General features: G+C 39.4%; 1 protein-coding gene across 1 annotated transcript in view; it reads left to right on the top strand.

Annotated features, from left to right (window-relative positions):
* Positions 1 to 19,162, top strand: part of SGPP1 (sphingosine-1-phosphate phosphatase 1) — a 178,207-nt gene that overhangs the window by 82,471 nt on the left and 76,574 nt on the right. The window lies entirely within an intron of this gene.

Below are 19,162 nucleotides of genomic sequence, written 5' to 3' on the forward strand. Positions count from 1 at the left end.
TTTGGAGGCCAGAAGGCCATCTACTAGAAAGGCTTACTCCGCAAAATGGAAACTGTTTTGCTCTTGGAATGAGAAAAAAGGCCAGGACCCTAGAAAACTGAATTTGCCTCAGGTACTACAGTATCTAGCTAAGTTGCTGAACAGTGGACTTTCATTTTCCTCCATAAAAATCCACACCTCAGCCATTTCTGCAGAATTCAACACGGATCCACCCTTATTCTCTCAACCACTCAAGACAGTTCCTCAAAGGGGCAAAAAATATAAGACCACCAAGGAAGCAACCTGTGCCAGCCTGGGATCTTAATTACATTTTAGAAAAATTAACATTGCCTCCTTTTGAACCAGCTGCCTCAACAGATTTGCAATATTTGTCCTGGAAAACAGCTTTCCTTCTGGCCATAACCTCAGCTCGTAGGGTTTCGGAACTACAAGCCCTCATGGCTGTGCAGCCCTTTCTCATCTTCCATCAGGACAAGGTTTCCCTTCGAACCAATCCATCATTTATGCCTAAAGTAGTATCCAGGGTAGCTTTAAATCAAGCCATACACTTACCTACCTTTTACCCTAATCCTCAAAACAAAGGGGAAAGGCTGCTACACTCCTTAGACATCCATAGACAGCTACGTTACTATTTGGACAGAACAAAGCCTTTCAGAAAATCAGAACAACTTTTTGTGTCTTATGCTGTGGGAGCTCAAGGAAAGCCAGTTACCAAACAGACAATTTCAAAATGGATAGGCCACTGCATACGATTTTGTTACTCCTATCATGGAAAATCTGTCCCTACAGGCATCAAATCACACTCCACCAGGGCCACAGCTACCTCTACAGCCTTCCTCAGAGGAGTTCCTACCAAAGATATTTTGGAGGCAGCCACTTGGAGTTCTGTGCATACCTTCACAAAACACTACCGTCTGCCTTTATATTCCAAAACTAGAGCAGGATTTGCCACTGCAGTGTTGCAGGGCATTCTGGCTCATCCCAGTTCCACCTAGTGCCTACCACCCTGTGCGTAGCTTTGGGATTCTACCCATCTGTGATTACTGCAGCTGTATGCACGATGAACATAGTACAGTTTTGTACCTACCATAAATGTAGATGTTAGAGTGCTAATACAGCTGCAGTACAGGTTTCCCTCCCTCCTTCCCCTCTTGGTAAAGGACTAGTGGCTAACACCTTCTCTTGCAACCTAATTTGGGGTTATCCTTCTATGATGTATTTGCTTGCAACTACTGTTTTTTGATTACATTGCATTGCTTGAATATATATATATATATATATATATATATATATATATGTGTATATATATATGTGTGTATATATATATATATATATATATATATATATATATATATATATATATATATATATATATATATATATATATATATATATAATTTATGTATTGCCTTCCTTCTGGGGGCACCTGACATCTGGGGCAAGAAAAGACTGAAGAATATGGTGTCGGCTGTGTCTTGTATACCCCTGTCACACTGACGTCAGGGAAGAGAGCGACGACAACCGACGCCGGACCAAGACTTTGGAATTCGGCCGACTGAGGACCCGCCTGACGGCAGAGAACCCATCTGTGATTACTGCAGCTGTATTAGCACTCGAACATCTACATTTATGGTAGGTACAAAACTGTACTTTCTTCAACACCATTCCCTTATCATACCCTCTTTCTAATAATTCTTTCCCTGTCAACTCTATTTGTTTTTCATAATCTTCTTTCTTTACACTCAATCTTGAAGCTCTTAAAAATTGATTTTGTACTACGTTTCTAAATATAAAATTGGGGTGCATACTATCTCTTTGCATGACAATCCTTCATGTACATCCTTGTGCTGATTTTACCCGTGCTGTCATTCTCTACATAAACGTCCAAAAAGCTAATACCTAGCTGGGAGTAATCCATAGTAAATTTAAGGAACTCAGTGTAATTATTTAAAAATTCTAAAAATTCATTTAACTGTTGTACAGTCCCTCTTCATAAAAGAAAGAGATCATCCACAAATCTCCTATAAAACATGATCATATTGTCATATTTTCCCCCTATAGTATATTCCATTTCCCATTTGGACATGACAGCATTAGCATAGCTATTAGCACAAGGACCCATCGCAACCCCATTCTTCTGCCAATAAATTTTCTCCCTAAACGCAGAGATGTTATTTTCAAGAACGAGTTTCAGTAGCCTCTGTATTGACTCTACTTTCCTTCTTCCATATTCCTCACTCATTTCTAATAAATACTTCACATTCCTAATACCAATTGCATTCAGTATGACTGTAAATAACGACACTACATCCATCGTAACAAAAAATATTGTTCTAACACACATCCCTCATTTGTAAATTCAAATAAATCCCTGAGATTTTTACTATGGATTATTCCCAGCCAGGTATTAGCTTTTTGGATGTTTATGTAGAGAAGGACAGCACAGGTAAAATCAGCACAAGGATGTACAGGAAAGCTTGTCATGCAAATAAGTTATTGAGTAGAAATAGTATGCACCACAATTTTATATTTAGAAACGTAGTACAAAATCAATTTTTAAGAGCTTCAAGATTGAGTGTAAAGAAAGAAGATTATGAAAAACAAATAGAGTTGACAGGGAAAGAATTATTAGAAAGAGGGTATTATAAGGGAATGGTGTTGAAGAACATGGAAGAAGTTGAAAGATCAAGGGAAACTAAAACTAAATCATATTTTTCAAGGACATTTGGAAACAAGAAAATTATAGGTAATAATAAATTGAATGTGCTTAAGTTATTCTAGAGATGTAAAGAGGTACACTAACATTATAAGTAAACACTGGAATATGTTAAATACAGATGGTCAAATTAAAGAGTTAGTAAGAACTAAACATCAGTTTTCTTTCAAAAATAAGAAGTGCCTGAAGAGAATATTGTGCATTGATAGAGAACTAAGAGATAAGGCAGGGGAAAAGGGGACCATACCATGTGGGAAGTGCCATTTTTGTAGTTGTATATCTAAGGAAACACAATTTAAACACTCTGATACAGGGGAGATTTTTGAACTGAGAGTCAGTGCAAGATGTGATGCATCACATGTAGTTTATTTAGCTACATGTCAGATATGCAATAAATTCTACGTAGGGAAGACAGATCGCCCATTAAAGGATAGAATTAGGGAGCATATGTATCATATAAAGAAAAAAAGTAATTTTAATGCACTAGCTAAGCATGTAGTAGCCACTAATGAACAGCATGCATTTAAATTTGTTGTTTTAGGGAGAACATATATTGGCACAAGAGGGGGTGATATTAAAGCTAGGACTGAAGAGAAGGAAGCCAACTGGATTGTTAGGTTAAGGGCTAATTCAGGGCATGGTTTGAATGACCCTGTCCTCATGAGACCTATTTTGAAGAAAAGGCCTTTAAATAGATAAAATGTACTTGTTTTTTTATTATATAATTTATATTCTTATACTTTTATGTTTATTTTTAAGTGAAAGTATAAATATACAAGTTTAAATGTATTATTGTATTAATGTTTGCAGAATGTGTATATGTTTTAACATTTTGTGTATTAGAATAATGTGACTGATATTAAGACTATATAAGGTGTGTCTTTTTAATGAATGTTATACACCTGAAGAAGCAATTTTGCGAAAGCGCTTGTGTACCATTAAAGCAGTGTTATAGTGGAATATAGATCTTTTGGAGTTTGAAGACACTTGGATATACTACTGAACTGGAGCCTTATCTTTGCAGTTTTTTTACTTATTAATATTTATTGTATTGCATGGATGGATGTTCATATGCAGCTCAGGTTCTGTGTAAATGGAGCAAAGTACTGCAGAAAGGACTCTGTTGTTTGTAACCTTTTCCAAAAAAAAAAACAAAAAAAAAACACTTGGATATGAGGAATCTAGTGTAATTCCCATGAATTGTTTAAGTGGCTCCATTGTTATTTGCTGTGAAAAGTACAATAACCCTTTGTCTTTTCAACTTAATGGCATTAAGCCAGAGCAGTTGCTGGCTTTCTGGTTTCCTTTCCACAATGCATCCTTGGCTGGCATTTGCGTAGCAGCTATTTGGTCTTCTGAATGTTTATGCAAGACATTGTAAGCAGGAGTTGATTTCCAAGTCTGTATCTCCCTTAGGGCAACAGCTTTCAGAGGTGGGTTTCCAAGAGAGAGAGAGAGAGAGACCACTGAAGAAAAATGAGCTCAGGACTGTCTTGCAGTTAAAATGATGGATGTGCTCATACCAGGTATTAAAGTTTTATACCTACCATAACAAAAGATCTGCATGTTCAGGTTCTTCTTTGTTCTTACTTGGTCTAGTGATTTGTGATTACTTTGTTTGCTGTGTAGGGCATACAGTAGGTCTGGAGAGGAAGATCTCGGGCACAGAAGTATGACTGACTTGTCTAACACCCTGTGCTAGTTGCAAGGAATTTTCCCCCACCCCATCAGCTCTTCAAGTGAAGAGCAAAAAAAAAAAAAAAACATCAAAACTCTGGCGTACTGTAGAAAACTGATTGATGCTATGGCTTCTACAGCAGTCAATCCACATTCCCCCAGCTCTTAAAGTGAAGAGCGAAAGAAAAAAGAAAGCTGAACTGCCTACATAAAAAAAAAAAAAAAAAAAAAAAACCCTGTGGGAACCCTGATATAGGGTTTTTAAGTATACTGGTCTTTGTTCTATTAGTGAGGACCACTGTTTGATGGTCAGACATAACCAAGGAGTGTGTAATTACAGGTGCAATGTATAATGGTGCTGTATTTGTAACAAGCAGGTCTAATATGTTTGATAGTCTCACGAGGAACCTAGAATCTGGTCTGGCGAGTTTGCATTAATGATATCTGAGATGGTTGCTCATATTAAGCAGTAGATTAAGTATCCCAGTTAGTAGAAAGGCAATTGAAATAATCTAGTGTAATAGTGTTGGTTTGGTGGTAAGGGACTCCTTCTTCTTATTTAACTATGTCTTGTCGGTTGTGGGTGGCATAGAAGGTGTTCTGTAGATAGCTAGGATGTGATAAATGGTCTTATTTGCATTTACTAGGATGTGAAGGAGTTTGTAGTCATTTTCTAGCGGTACAAGTCTAGGTGTGAAGGAATCATGGAGATATGTGGACACCCCACCACCTGTTATAAAACGTACCTTCAGTGGAGGATCTAAACATGTGAAAAACACTGACCTCTGGTAGGGAAGTTATGAAACGAATGTATCTGGAACCATGTTTCAGTAATGGTGCTGATGTCCGTTTTTTATTGGGTTAGACAAGCTTCTAAGGAGGACAGTTTCTTAAGTTTCTAGCATTCAGGATGCCAGATTTGTACTGCGCTGGTTAAGTTTCGCTCAGTTGGCAAGTGGAGCAGGTATACATTGCCTAAAAAGACACCATGCAGTAGAGAAAGTCCTGGCCAGTATACAGGAGCCCTGAAGTTAAAGTTGTATGCCATCCATGATGAAGCAGGTGACACTGTCGACCATCTTCCAGTAGGGTGACACACATTGGATCCCTTCCTGACATCAGATGCTGAGCCAGTTGTTGAAGTTGCCTATCTTTTGTTTATATTGTGGCATTATTCTTGAAGGTAGGATGATGTTCAGTATTAGTTTTGTTCCAGCTTTGGATAGAATTCTTACAGCTCTGCCATCTCTCTCTTCATATAATCCAGTAGTATGTGTCCCAGATCTTTCGGACTCACAAACAGCAGTCATGTTATAGATGTGGGTGAAAGGACTCACACTCTAAACACCTGCCATATCCTATCTCCTGAGAGGCATTTCACCATCACCCTATCTTTGCCAAGTCTGGTGAGTGGAGTATGTATGTGTCTCACTATGAAGTCACCAAAGACTAGAACATTTCTTTGTGTTTTGTCAGGCAGATAGTTCCTTAAGGGCTTCAATGGGGTGATATGGTGACTCTTTGGAGTAGAGTTTGTGATAGGTGGGGATAAAGGAGTAGCATGTGAGGGTGCATTATACTGATGAGGAGTTGAGGCAGGCCTTCACCCTGTAGACCATTGAGGCTTGGGAGTGCTTCGTGAATACCCCAACATAAGAATACTTTGTTTTTAGGTGTGTGTTGTGCAGGTGTTAGGTGGGTGTGAGTACTTACAGCCTCATGGTTGCTGTGTGTATGTTTAGATGAGAGGATATGCTGCAACTTTAGTAAGTATATGCACCTTTCATGTGGACTGTTGTGATGGTAGAAGTATATAGCTGTTAGCAAGCATTAAGCAGTTTACACTCCGCTTCAAGGTACCTATTGCTAATAGACTAACAACAGAATGTGAGGAAGTGGGTCTGAAGACAAATGATCATGGAAAATGGTGAGTGAATGGTGTCTGGTGTGCTGTTACTATGTATGCAACCCAGACCAAACCTGCAAATGGTCAAATCTGATCAGACGTCTACTACAGTAAAAAAAAAATCAATAAATAATTAAATAAATAAACAAAATGAATGGTCTTTCTGGCCTGAAATCAGTCCTTCTTACAAATATTAATATTGCTACATTGCTTCAAGACAGTCTTATAAACCTTTCAGAAAAAGACACATTTGTAATATGCCTTACTCTGAATATTGCACAAAATATGATTTCTTATGGCAAGCAGCGTATTTGTCTATCTGCTAGAACAAGTGAAATATGTTTATTTTGCTATAACATACAAAATGACAGAAAATACCACTTTTCTCAGAAAAAAGCATTATATTTTGAGTTCAAAAGAACACACTATAATAACACAATTCAGTTAAATACTGATATTGTTAGCCTGAAAACATGTCAAATGTATATGTTTATTATGATATAAATGACAATAAGCAGACCACCCAGATGGTTCTACAGGACTAATAGCTATACCCAGAAATACAAAACCATCACTCTAATTATAATATTACAGCAAATTTCTCTAAAAATGTATGCCTCTACTCCCAGCTATAGAAATTCCTAGGTGATTTCAGATATGAAGGCATGTCCAGAACTTTATTTTCATGCAGAGGCACTGCAAAGGTGTATAAATGTATGGGGTTGGAATGGATAAGCTTGAATCCAGTGCTAAAAACTTACATATTTAAAGAGAAGCACATAACACTTCTGCTTCTGAAGTAATGGCAATTTAATAAGGATGTATTCTGATCATGTGTTCTACTCTTAACCCTGGACAGAAGTCATATACCCACCCACAATGGGACCCACATATAATTTTCTAACGTCATCTTTGACTTATTTACTGAAGTAGTGCTGTTATAATGTTAAAACGTTTGATCACATCTACTGAGTTACTTTGTGAAGGAAAGAAACTTGTCTGGATCTCATATACTGAGTTACTTTGTGAAGGAAAGAAACTTGTCTGGATCTCATACAAAAATAACTGCTGTGTTCTATGTGTCTTGCTAAATTTCTCTTCTTAGATGTAAACTGTGTTACTTTGTCAGAGAAAGCAACTCTATAGTGCCATGCATGAAATACTTATCCCGGGGAGACCTGCAAGCTGTTACTGATTGGCTGATTGGATTTGGATTTTTTGTTTGCTTGTGTATGTTAAAATCATGTCACCTACATGCTTATGCAATCCATCTAGTTAAGCTTCAGACTGTTGCGTAATAGGTCTCCTGTTGCATGCATTTAATACGTGACTTAAACTACCTATCTCTTGACTGCTGTGGAAGCTACTATTATTTAAATTACAACTGGAATTGTGCAGTAGTTATCTATTTCAGTTTACTTAAAACCCTATCCTCATCCTTGGCTAGTATTCACTGATTTAGTAATGATGTAGTTAAATCCTCTGGTGACCATATATGCTGAGTTACCTTGTGACAGATAAAAAATTGTGTTATCTTAGTCTAATCCATAAATTACTGCACTTTTCTTTCTCTTATTATATTAAGTCTAAGTGAAAAACTGATACACTAAGTAGAAAACTCATATCTGGAATTGCTTGTGAGAGAAGGGAACTCTGTAGTGTCCTAGGTAAAATCCTGATCTCCAGGAGAACTGCAGGCTGTTACTGAATGTGTGACTGGATTCTTTGTTTGTTTTAAACTCTTGTCTCCTGCCGGCTTCTGCATTGCACTTGGTTGGACTTCAGAGTGCTGTCCACCATGCAGAGGCTGGACACAAATGTACTCCACAGAAACAAGTCCTTAGAACTAAACAGTGACTACAGTCTTAATGTCACTACCCTATTCCCTCCCACACATTCTTTTAATCCCAACTTGGACACAAATGTACTCCACAGAAACAAGTCCTTAGAACTAAACAGTGACTACAGTCTTAATGTCACTACCCTATTCCCTCCCACACATTCTTTTAATCCCAACTTGGAGCTTCATGATCATTCTCCCAGTGTCCCATCACTGTTAAGGGGCAAAATGCTGCACCCAGCTGCAACCTTTGCCATCTAGCTCAGCAAAAGCCTGCTTTACGGAGTATATTGACATAACTCTGATACAAAAAATATGTACAAACGTTTGCATGAAGGTTTAAAAATAAGTAGGATCAGGAGTATATAATGTATACATCCATTGTTATAGTTGTGGCCTTTTAGAGCTGGGTAAGAGCACTGCCCTAGGTGAGTAAATGTGGTTCAGACAAAAGAACAGGCATAGTATATACAAGTGTAGAGGGAAATTTTAGTAGTAAAGAGTAGAAATTGTAGATTACTGAGAGCTGCAATAAATGAGATAGTAACAGGAGAAGTGGATCTTCTTCTTCTTTCAGCTTTTTTTCTGGTTAGGGGTCGCCACAGCAGATCACCTGTCTGCTCATGATTGGCAGTGTAGTTTTTACGGTGTCGAGTTGCCAGCCCAGCACCCAACCATCCACAGAAGGCACACACACGCACGCAGTCATGCCTAGGGCCAATTTAGAGTGTCCAATCCACCTACAGCATGTCTTTAGGATGTGGGAAGAAACTGGAGCACCCGGAGGAAACCCACGAGGCAACAGGGAGGACATGCAAACTTTGCACAGAAGGCATCCCAGCTGAGGATTGAAGCGGAAAACCTCTTGCTGTGAGGTGGCAACACTAACCACTGCACCACCGCAGCCGCCCAACAGGAGAAGTGTATATTGGCTATATATAGTGTGGCATGGCTAGGGCAGATTGGGAAGCAGTGGGTATGAATTTGTAAGTTAGAGAGGTTAAGAGATTTAAGCAGTCATGGTTTTTGGGGATGAATATAGTAGTTTAACCATGGGCATTAGGTGACATGGCCTCAGTTTCTGACATATGCACTTGTATTATTCAGTTGGGTATTATTAGAATGAGGTCTGAAGTATTTGTAGTCTTCAATTTCGCTAAGATTTAAAGTAAACTGCAACAACTGCAAAATACTGATGATAAAATAAACATTTAGCCATCCTTTAGCTGCAAGAGTGGCAAGTATAAAAAGACAACAAAATAAAATATATAGTGTTGTTATTGTTTTATATAAAAGTGATATTTCATTCTTTTGTATATTATAGCATGCAAAATTGCATTAACAATAGCCTTTTTAATTGCAATTCAGAATGTAGCTGCTTTCCTATGAAAGTTATATGCTCAATGTGTGGGTGCTTACTATGCACTTATCCAGGTAATATTCCTTGAACATTTTATATTAAACTGTTTTGGCAAAACAGGCATTTGCATGCAGGAGCCAGAATACATTTTATCATTTTCTATACACAGAAAGCATCCTAACGAGTTGAGATGAACATGCTTTATGCTTGTCTTAATGTGCAGTCTTATGGGAATGTTTGTTAAAAACACAAAAAAAGAGAGTAAACAGTATTTTTTCACTAAAAATAATTACACAGTGAAAAGCTGCCGACATGCACCATGTGAAAAGTGACTCCTCCCGGTATCAGTGGCCCTTTAAAAGAAGGGTGGTACTTTAGATTTTTATTTAATGAAAAAACTTTCAAGGATAAAACATTAATTTATGCCACATATTTTGTTTTGTGGTTGTTTGTGAATGCAAAATGCTGTCTTTAGCTAAATTAATAAAAGGCTTTTCATTTTTAGGTAATGAATGCAGATTAGCGTCATTTCCTGTTAAGATCCTAGAAAAAAATTGCAGGCAGAGCAACTAAACAGATAAATTGCTATTAAGAGGGAGATGAAATCACCATGGAAACTTCAGGGTCTTGTACCTATCCATTATGGTCTCAGTGGAGTTTCAGATATTTTCCATTCTAAAGGGATTAAAAGTGATTTAGTCAGGCAGTTTAGGTTAACGGTATCATCCTCTGATTTGCTAAACAAGCCCTTACAGTAAAGTGATTAGGCTGATTAATTTTAACAGTATCGTGCAAGTAATTGCCATGCTCATGGAAAGACGCATGAAAGTAACGCAAGTTATTCATTACTATCATTCATTTGGCATATATGTTGAATCAAGTGATCAGGATATTATGTCTTGTGCTTGGTAGATAGTTGTCATGTATCACTGGTACTTATATAAAATTAACAACATTTTGTAGTTTATTTTCAGGAAATGCATTATGTTTTAGATAGAAGCTGCTAACTTATCCAGTTATAATGTTTAGGCAGATGGGTTCATGAAATTATTTTGTTTTAGCAGTTTTGTGCTGGACTCTGGAAGAAGAAAATGCAATTTGTATGGTTTCCATTGTAACTTTCTCTTACCTTCTAGAAAACAAATGAATGCAAAATACTTGAATATTCCATATAATTTGACCCAATGTTTTGTACTTTTGCCTGTTCTGGCTTTCATTTTATTCTCACACACACAGTTGCAGTGCATTGCGTCATAAACCTTGACATTGTCTTAGCTTTTACACATTTAAGCTATCCTTTGTCCTTTCTCTACGGTTAATGTTTTCTCTTCTGTGTCCTTATGCTTGCACTAATGAATTTGCTTGCATCCCATTCTGTTGGGCCTGTAGTATTTGCTTTTGCCCATTGGACTTTTCTTTTAACCCTGCCTATCCTTACAGCCTTTATCTAGCTATAGCTCCGTGTATTTGTAGCCTCCCCCATCTTGAAGGCATTGTTTTCTGCTTGTAACTTGAAACATGAACGAACAAGTGACAGTAACCTGATGCATCTGCATTGTGATGTGTGGAGTTAATTTTCTGTGGGAACTGCCTACAGGGCCATTGTTGGCATGTTTATATGGAGGCATGAGATTATATTCCTGATGCAAAGAGGAGATGTTGATGTGGATGCAGTGGCAGACTCCCCCAGTTACATTTTCCTGTCACTTCTGGGGCTGTATATAAGGGAATCCTATTAGTGCCTTACAGAAATAGGCTACTGTGTATATTGACCTCTTCTCCATTGAAAATAGTGTGTATGGCTTGCAGTTCTGCTCAGATCATCAGGATAAGGAGAGTTATTATGAATGCTTTCTTTCCCCTCTCCTTGTCAGAGAAGATTTCTGTACATCTGCTCACTATTCTCTGTGATTCCTTATCTCAGTGCAAAATTCAGAGTAGAAAGCTCAAAAGGCATCTTTACTTGCCCCATGGTGGTATAGGAAAGTGCAAGTTTATGCTTCCACTTCGTAGACAATACAGATGACCATTTCATCATGAATTAAGGAAGTCTTCCCCTCTTCTCCATTCACAAGGGTGTGGGGCGTCTGCAGTTCTGCACAGTTGCCAAGGACAAGGGGAGTTAAGTGGATGCCTTCATTCTTTTTCCTTGGCAGAGAAGATTTCTGTGCATGATTTTACCATTCTCTGAGATTTATGTCCGTGCAAAATCCAGAGGAGAAAGCTCAAAAGGCATACTTACTTGACCTGTGGTGGTGTAGAAAAATACAGCTTTATGCTGTCCCTTCCCTGGCAACACAGATGACTATTTCAGAGTGAATTAAGGAAGGTTCCTCTTCCCCAGTAAAGTATCAGTCAGCTCCACTTCATGGCTTGATCCAAATAGCCACATTAATGTATTTTAGCTTTAATAGGTGTATTAGCTAATAGGTTTATAGGTAAACACTAGGCTAGTTGCCTTTGTGGGCCATTTTAAGAATAACTAGTTTCCCTTAGTAACAATTAAACCCTGTACCGTTTGTCTGTGAGGTAAATACCTTAACCATTATTCCACTCCCTAAAAAAGTAAGCTGAGGGAAGCAAACCCTGTACCACAGGATCTATAGTTTATAGCCTCAACCTGTTCCATCACGTGCCGTGCTTCCCACTGAAATCCCTTCCTCTATACATACAGACACATAGATGTGCTCACCAGTCACAGACACTTTGTGTATACTTTAGATGTCTGATTGTGACTAAATAAATGAATGAATAAGTAAAGGCATAAATAAAGGCCACATTGTATTTTAGCTTCTTATCAGACATATACAGTATAACCCATTGCATTCCCCACCACACCATTTTATACAGAAAAGAGCAGCAAGACTACCACGACCGTGAGCATATACTTTATTAAAAACAATAAAATGGATAAGTGTTTTCATGTAAATACCTGTCTTCAGATCCATGAATAAAACTTCATTATTGTTCTTTTATATTCAGTATAGCAACAATCACAAAAAGGCATAGATGCAGTCACCAGTCACATTAGCAATTCAGTTTTATGCCCATTTAGGGCAGATTTTAAACCCACACTAGTATTAATTCCAGGTTATTTATTAGCCTGTAGCCCAAGCATCAATTATTAATCTGCCCTCTCTCTATAGTACGATTAAGGTCACATCCCTTAATGTTTTCATGTGTACGCCGTAGAACCTTGAAAGAAAATGTATGCCCATTATTTTCAGCTATATGTTTAGGCAATGCATTCTTCATATTCTTGGTTCTAATGTCAAAAATATGTCTTAAGATTCTTTCTTTAAACTTTTTAATGGTCTTTCCCACATAGAAGCAAGCACATGCAGGTGGCCAGGTAAACAACTTGTGTTGTTTGACAATATACATAACAAGTGGGTTTAAAAGTAAAATTGAGCCGTGGATGCTGGAAAGTCTGCTGATGTCCTTCAAGAATGCAACTGTAGTCATAACATGTGGGGGTTGTCCTGCCTCAGGCAGCCCTCGGTCGGCCAGATTCCAAAGTCTGGGTCCGACATCGGCTGATGTCGCTTTTCTCTCCGACGTCAGAGCGGCTGGAGTACATAAGCATCAGCCGACGCCATTTTCTCCAGTCTTTCTTGCCGCAGTGCCCGAAGCAGAAGCAGTTCGCAAGTGCCGGTCGGTCAGCTCCTGTATTCTACGATACCGAAGTCATTGAAAAAGCTAAGTACCCCGTTGGGGACCTTTTCTTGCCTCAGCCGATGTCAGAAATTACTGAAAAAGTTAACAATTGTCTTTTTTGTGGTAAACAAATACCTCATAAGGATTTCCACTCTTATTGCCTCCCTTGCCTGGGCCCAGACCACGACGTCTCGGCCTGTGTAGCCTGTGCTCGCTTCAACAAGCGCACTCTCAGGCGCCGGGCGGAGTTCGCTGAAGATTTTTTTGGCGATAAATTTGCCTACACCATGCCGTCGGATCTTCCGACTTCGCAAACACCCAAAAAGCGAAAAGACCGGGACCGACATCCTCGACCCTCATCTACCACCGACTCCACGCCAAAATCTAGCGCGAGTGCTCCGGTTCCCTCTGAGACGGTCTCTCCACTGCTCCGAACCGAAGACACCGCATTACCGACAACTCCGATTCCAGACATTACTCCGTCAGTTATAGACTTTCCTCCGGATACCGAAACCGAGGAAATGCCCGAGACCATTGCTGTAGACAAGGTCACTCCTGCATGTGGAGCTGCCAGGCCTCCTATGGCCATGTCTATTAAGGCCTACACTAGGGCTAAAACAGCCAGCAAAACAAAGCATATTACTTCTAAATCCTTACCTCAGCCGACTCCGGAGACACAAATTATGTCCATGGCGGCTGATTTAATTTCCATGATTAGAGGTTCACAGGCCCATCCTGAGAGAGCATCCCAGCCTCCTCCTGATAAAAGGCCCCGGGTTGAACCCTCTGACCCTACTCCTTCAGATGAAGACTCTGCGGGCTCTGTCCACTCTGATAGCCAGGAAGAGCTCTTCCAGACTTATGAGGACTCAGACGCAGAAGATTCCATCCCTTCGGCCTCCCCTCCTGAGGATATTTCTTTTGGGGAAGTTCTGCACACCATGTGGGAACATTTCAAGTGGCAGGGTCAGGAATATTCTGATTCTAGGAAACGCCTTAGGACTTTCCTTAAGAAGCCTCAGCACAGGCCCTTAGCTATTCCTCCTGTACTTGATGTTCTGGATGATTTGTATTCTGATTCTAGTGCTACCCCTGATTCCCTTCCTCCTGCTCCAGCCAAGCCAGACAGGTATTACAGGGTCCCAGAAACTCATTCCCATTTATTCAGGGCCCATTCTGCTGATTTGGAAACTATTTCACAGGGGCCTAAAGGAGTTTCAGCCTCCACCTCAAAAAATCCTTTGCCCTCCAACAGGGAAGCGAGGTCATTAGAGAGATGGGGCAAAAAGGTTTACACATCCACTACCTTATCTATGAGAGCTTTAATTTGCCTTTTTCATATGTTACAATATCAGGATTATCTCTTAGAAGATTTACAAAAAACATTAGCTTCTCCTGATCCTTTAGACAGGAAGACTTTGCAGGAAGCTGTACATAACACTCAGCAAGTAAGCAATCACTTCCTGCAGTGTGGATATGATACACTGGAAGCTTCATGTAGGGAAGCTATGACAGGGGCAGTGATTCGTAGACATCCTTGGTTAAAAGATCAACCTCTACCAGATCATGTAAAAGCAAAACTTCTGGATGCACCTTTGGAAAAGAACAAGCTTTTTGGTGCAAATGCTAAGGATGTGTTAAAGACCATCGAAGAAAAAGCAAAATCAGTTCAGACTGTGAAAGATTTCCTCCAGGTTCAACCCCCCAGATTCAGTAGGAATTGGCCTTCAAAAAACTGGTCCTTTACTAATCCAGAAAAGTTTCAAAGGGGTAAGAACAGACGTGGCCGAGGAAGAGGCCAATACAGAGGCCCTTACAGGGGACGACAATGGCAGCCAGGAAACCAAAGAAGTGACGCAGGGGTTTCACCTGCCCAACAACCACAAACTCAATGACTTCCCTCTACTACCGCCTACCAGGGAACAACTAGAAGCTCCCTTGGGGAAATTATCTCTGTTTGCAGAAAACTGGCACAGACTGACAAAGGACAAATGGATTTTGGACATTATAGACCGAGGGTACAGGTTTCATTTTCACACCTTACCAAGAAAACAAGGCATGCCAAACCTACCACAAAATCAAAGGGCAGAGGCTATCAAACAAATCACTCTGCTGACTCGAATGAAAGCAATAGAAAGAGTTCCACAACAAGAACAAGAACAGGGGTTTTACTCAAGACTGTTTCTTGTTCCAAGAAAAGAATCTCAATGGAGACCAGTACTGGACTTGTCCACATTAAACACCTTTCTCATAGTACCAAAGTTCAAAATGCTGACTCTACAGCAACTCCTTCCCATGCTGGGCAAGGAGTCGTGTCTGATTACTCTGGACCTCAAGGAGGCATACCTGCATGTCCCTATCAGACACAGCTGCAGAAGATACCTCAGATTTCTTGCAGGGCCAGAGCATTATCAATTCTCAGCATTGCCATTTGGCTTATCTACTGCGCCCGGAGTATTTACAAAATGCCTGGCTTCAGTAATTGCTCATTGCAGGCTCCAGGGTATACAAATTTACCCGTACCTGGACGACTGCCTCATACAAGCGGACAATAAATTGATGTTGACAAGAACCCTGGATTATGTCATACGATTACTTCAAGCTCTGGGATACACAGTCAACTTCCAAAAGTCAAGACTGCAGCCATCCCAGCAAATAATCTTCTTAGGAGCCAAACTAGACACAGCCTCTCAGACGGCTTACCTGACAGAAGACAAGAAAGAGAAGTTAACTCATTACTTCAAATGTTTAGCAAAACTCACCCAGATGACTGCAAGGAGATTCCTACAGGCCCTGGGTTACATGGCATCCTGCATTCTACTGGTTCCATTAGCAAAACTACACATGAGAAAGCTTCAATGGGTACCTAAAAAGCATTTGGTCTCAACACAGCAACAACTTGGAGACAATCATACCACTCATTCCATGCCTACAAAAGGAATTCCTATGGTTTCTCTAAATCAAGCCATTCATCTGCCTGCTTTCTTCCCCAATCCTGAGAATAAGGGGAAAGACTTTTGCATACCTTGGACATTCACAGACAACTTCGATACTACCTGGACAGAACCAAGGCCAGTAGGAAGTCTGAACAACTTTTTGTAGCTTACGCCCCTGCAGTCCAGGGAAAAGCAATTTCAAAACAGACTATTTCTAAATGGATTGGACATTGCATCAGATTCTGTTATTCCTTTCATGGAAAGCCTGTTCCAGCCAATGTCAGACCACATTCCACCAGAGCTACAGCCACCTCTACAGCATTTTTAAGAGGGGTGCCTACCAAGGACATTCTAGAAGCTGCTACATGGAGCTCCGTGCATACATTCTCCAAACACTACAATCTCCCTCTTTATTCCAGATCCAGAGCAGGCTTTGCTTCGGCAGTCCTGCAGGGTTTGATTGCCACACCATCTCTTTCCTAGTGCATACCTCCTCATCCAGCTAAGCTATGGTATTCTACCCACATGTTATGACTGCAGTTGCATTCTTGAAGGACATAGTACAGTTTTGTACCTACCATAAATGTAGATGTCCGATAGACATGCAACTGCAGTCGGATTTTCCCTCCCTCCATACCCCTCTATGCCTAGGGTCCACTCCTATCCCTGTTACTCTTAGCTGGGGATATCTGTTATGGTGTATTTGTTTTATTGCTCATTTATTTGTTTGGAATCCTGTTTTTGTCTTCCAATTTGATTACAGCCTTCCTTGGAGGGCACCTGGCATCTGGGGCAAGAAACACTGAAGAAAATGGCGTCGGCTGATGCTTATGAAAAGCGACATCAGCCGACGTCGGACCCAGACTTTGGAATCCGGCTGACCGAGGGCTGCCTGAGGCAGGACAACCCCCACATGTTATGACTGCAGTTGCATGTCTATCGGACATCTACATTTATGGTAGGTACAAAACTGTACTTTTCGAAATTACCACACAGGCTTTGCATATCCTACAAAGAAAAGTGCGTATTTCCTCAGTACAAGGAGGTTGTAGCTGTCCCTGGTCACAAAACAAATTCTTAAGGTTGTTATAGTTCCTAAAACTAAAACTAGGTTTGGTTCCAACTATTTCAGCCGTCTTTTGATCAATAGTCAAAAGTTGCCGTTTTTTACGTATAATGGCACAAACGGAATCCACAGCATTACTAAACTTGGTAGCAAACCTCATGATTAAAAGAAGTATTCCTTGGATGACCAATAAAAGACTTTTTCTTATTACCATCCGAATAGAATGGTATAACTGTAGTATGTCTGTTATTCAATACCGCATATTTGATGTTATCTATACATTTCTTATCATAACCTCTTGCTAAAAATTGTTCACCAAGTGTTTCCATAGTTTTAACACAATCCTCTCTTGTACATACTGTAGAATCTCTAATAAATTGATTTTTAGTAATATTTGGAAAAATATGTCTAGGATGCATACTTCCAAAAGATAATAAACTATTCTTCCAGCATTCCTTTGTATGTAATGTGTTAATGACACCCAAATGATCCATACTATGCTGGACATCTAAAAATCAGTAGTATTATGCAAAGCTTTCATTGTAAACTTTAAAAAGTCTGCAGTCATTTTTAAATATGCTACAAACTGATGTAATAATGCTACACTACCAGCCCATAAAAGAAAAATGTCCACAAAAATGACAATAACACCTAATGTGTTCTACATACAGGTTATTATTAAGAACATCCTTGTGCAAAGTCATATGCCAACTTGGCCATGTATAACTGGGAAGAAATGCATGTTCATAATAATAACCTGTATATAGAACACATTCAGTTTTATTGTCGTTTTGTGGACATTTTTCTTTTAAGGTCTGGTAACATTATTTGCTGTCCTAGAACAAGTTCCCAAGGAGTTGAGGGGTGGAGATTATAGAGTTAGAGTTGAACAAAAAGAAACCATGTGGCAGTTAAAACTGAGGGCAGACACCTTCCCAGGTTTAAATGACACTATAAAGTGTTTTTTAAGGGGTCAAAGATTGAAACTGTAAATAATTATTTTTGGTTTAACTGACTTAGTATTTTTATATGAGATTTTTAAAGATGCACAGTGCTGGGGAAGTGAGACAGGCGGTACCATTTACCTTTATTGGTTAATTGGGTAATGTATTTAATTATTTTTGTGTATAAAAGTGTTTGGTCAATTGAGTTGTTTGTTCTGGAGAAGTCAGGAGTGACAAAAGAGAATAAAAAGTTTTTACACTAAAGTTCTGGTTCGTTTTGACTGTTGGTGGATTTTTTTCTGAGCTACCTGGTAGATTTCTGCTTTTAGTTACAGAAAATTTTATTGACTCTGCCCACCTTGGATATTTGTTTTTGACCAAATTAGTGAATAAATAAATAAACAAAAAAAAATGTTATAATTGCCAAGGTAATGTATTTCAGATAGTTGCGGTCAGACACACAACAGTGCAACCTGTTATAAGATTGTAACCCACGCCATGCATATAAAATATTAACTGTAGTTAAATTACTTAACTGTGTAAAAGAAAAAAAATGTGAGTCCTAAATGCACACATCCTAAAGGCAGTGGCAAATGAACAGAAGAGAACATGCCAATACAGGGACTTGGCAATAAGCAAAAGGATCACACCGCAGTGTTATTTAATAAAAATAGAAAAAAAAAAAAAAAAAAAAGGCTTCTTGTTTTAAACCCCTGCACATTGATCCATCTTTTAAATTGATACTAACACTGCCTCAGGCACCAGTCACCTAATACAGCCATAGCCATTGGAAAGCAGCTGCTTTGCCTAGAATCCCAGCCAGCCCACATTGAGGTGCAGTTTGTGTAGCCTAATATGCAGGAGGTCTAGCAATAATGGATAGTCGTGCCTTATTCAAGGTAGGGTATTTGGAACTCCACACATGCACCAGTTTGGAAGAGTCACCTGCTTTGGCTTCAGACAGTGAGAAAGCCATTCATTGCTGTGTCTGGTAGCCCAACCAGCCCCAGTGAAGCACATTTTGTACCCCACAAAGGAGGAGGAGAAATCATGATCTTCT

The sequence above is a fragment of the Protopterus annectens genome, chromosome 6.part0, assembly GCF_019279795.1.
Source record: "Protopterus annectens isolate FY-2018-M chromosome 6.part0, PAN1.0, whole genome shotgun sequence".
NCBI lineage: Eukaryota > Metazoa > Chordata > Ceratodontiformes > Protopteridae > Protopterus > Protopterus annectens.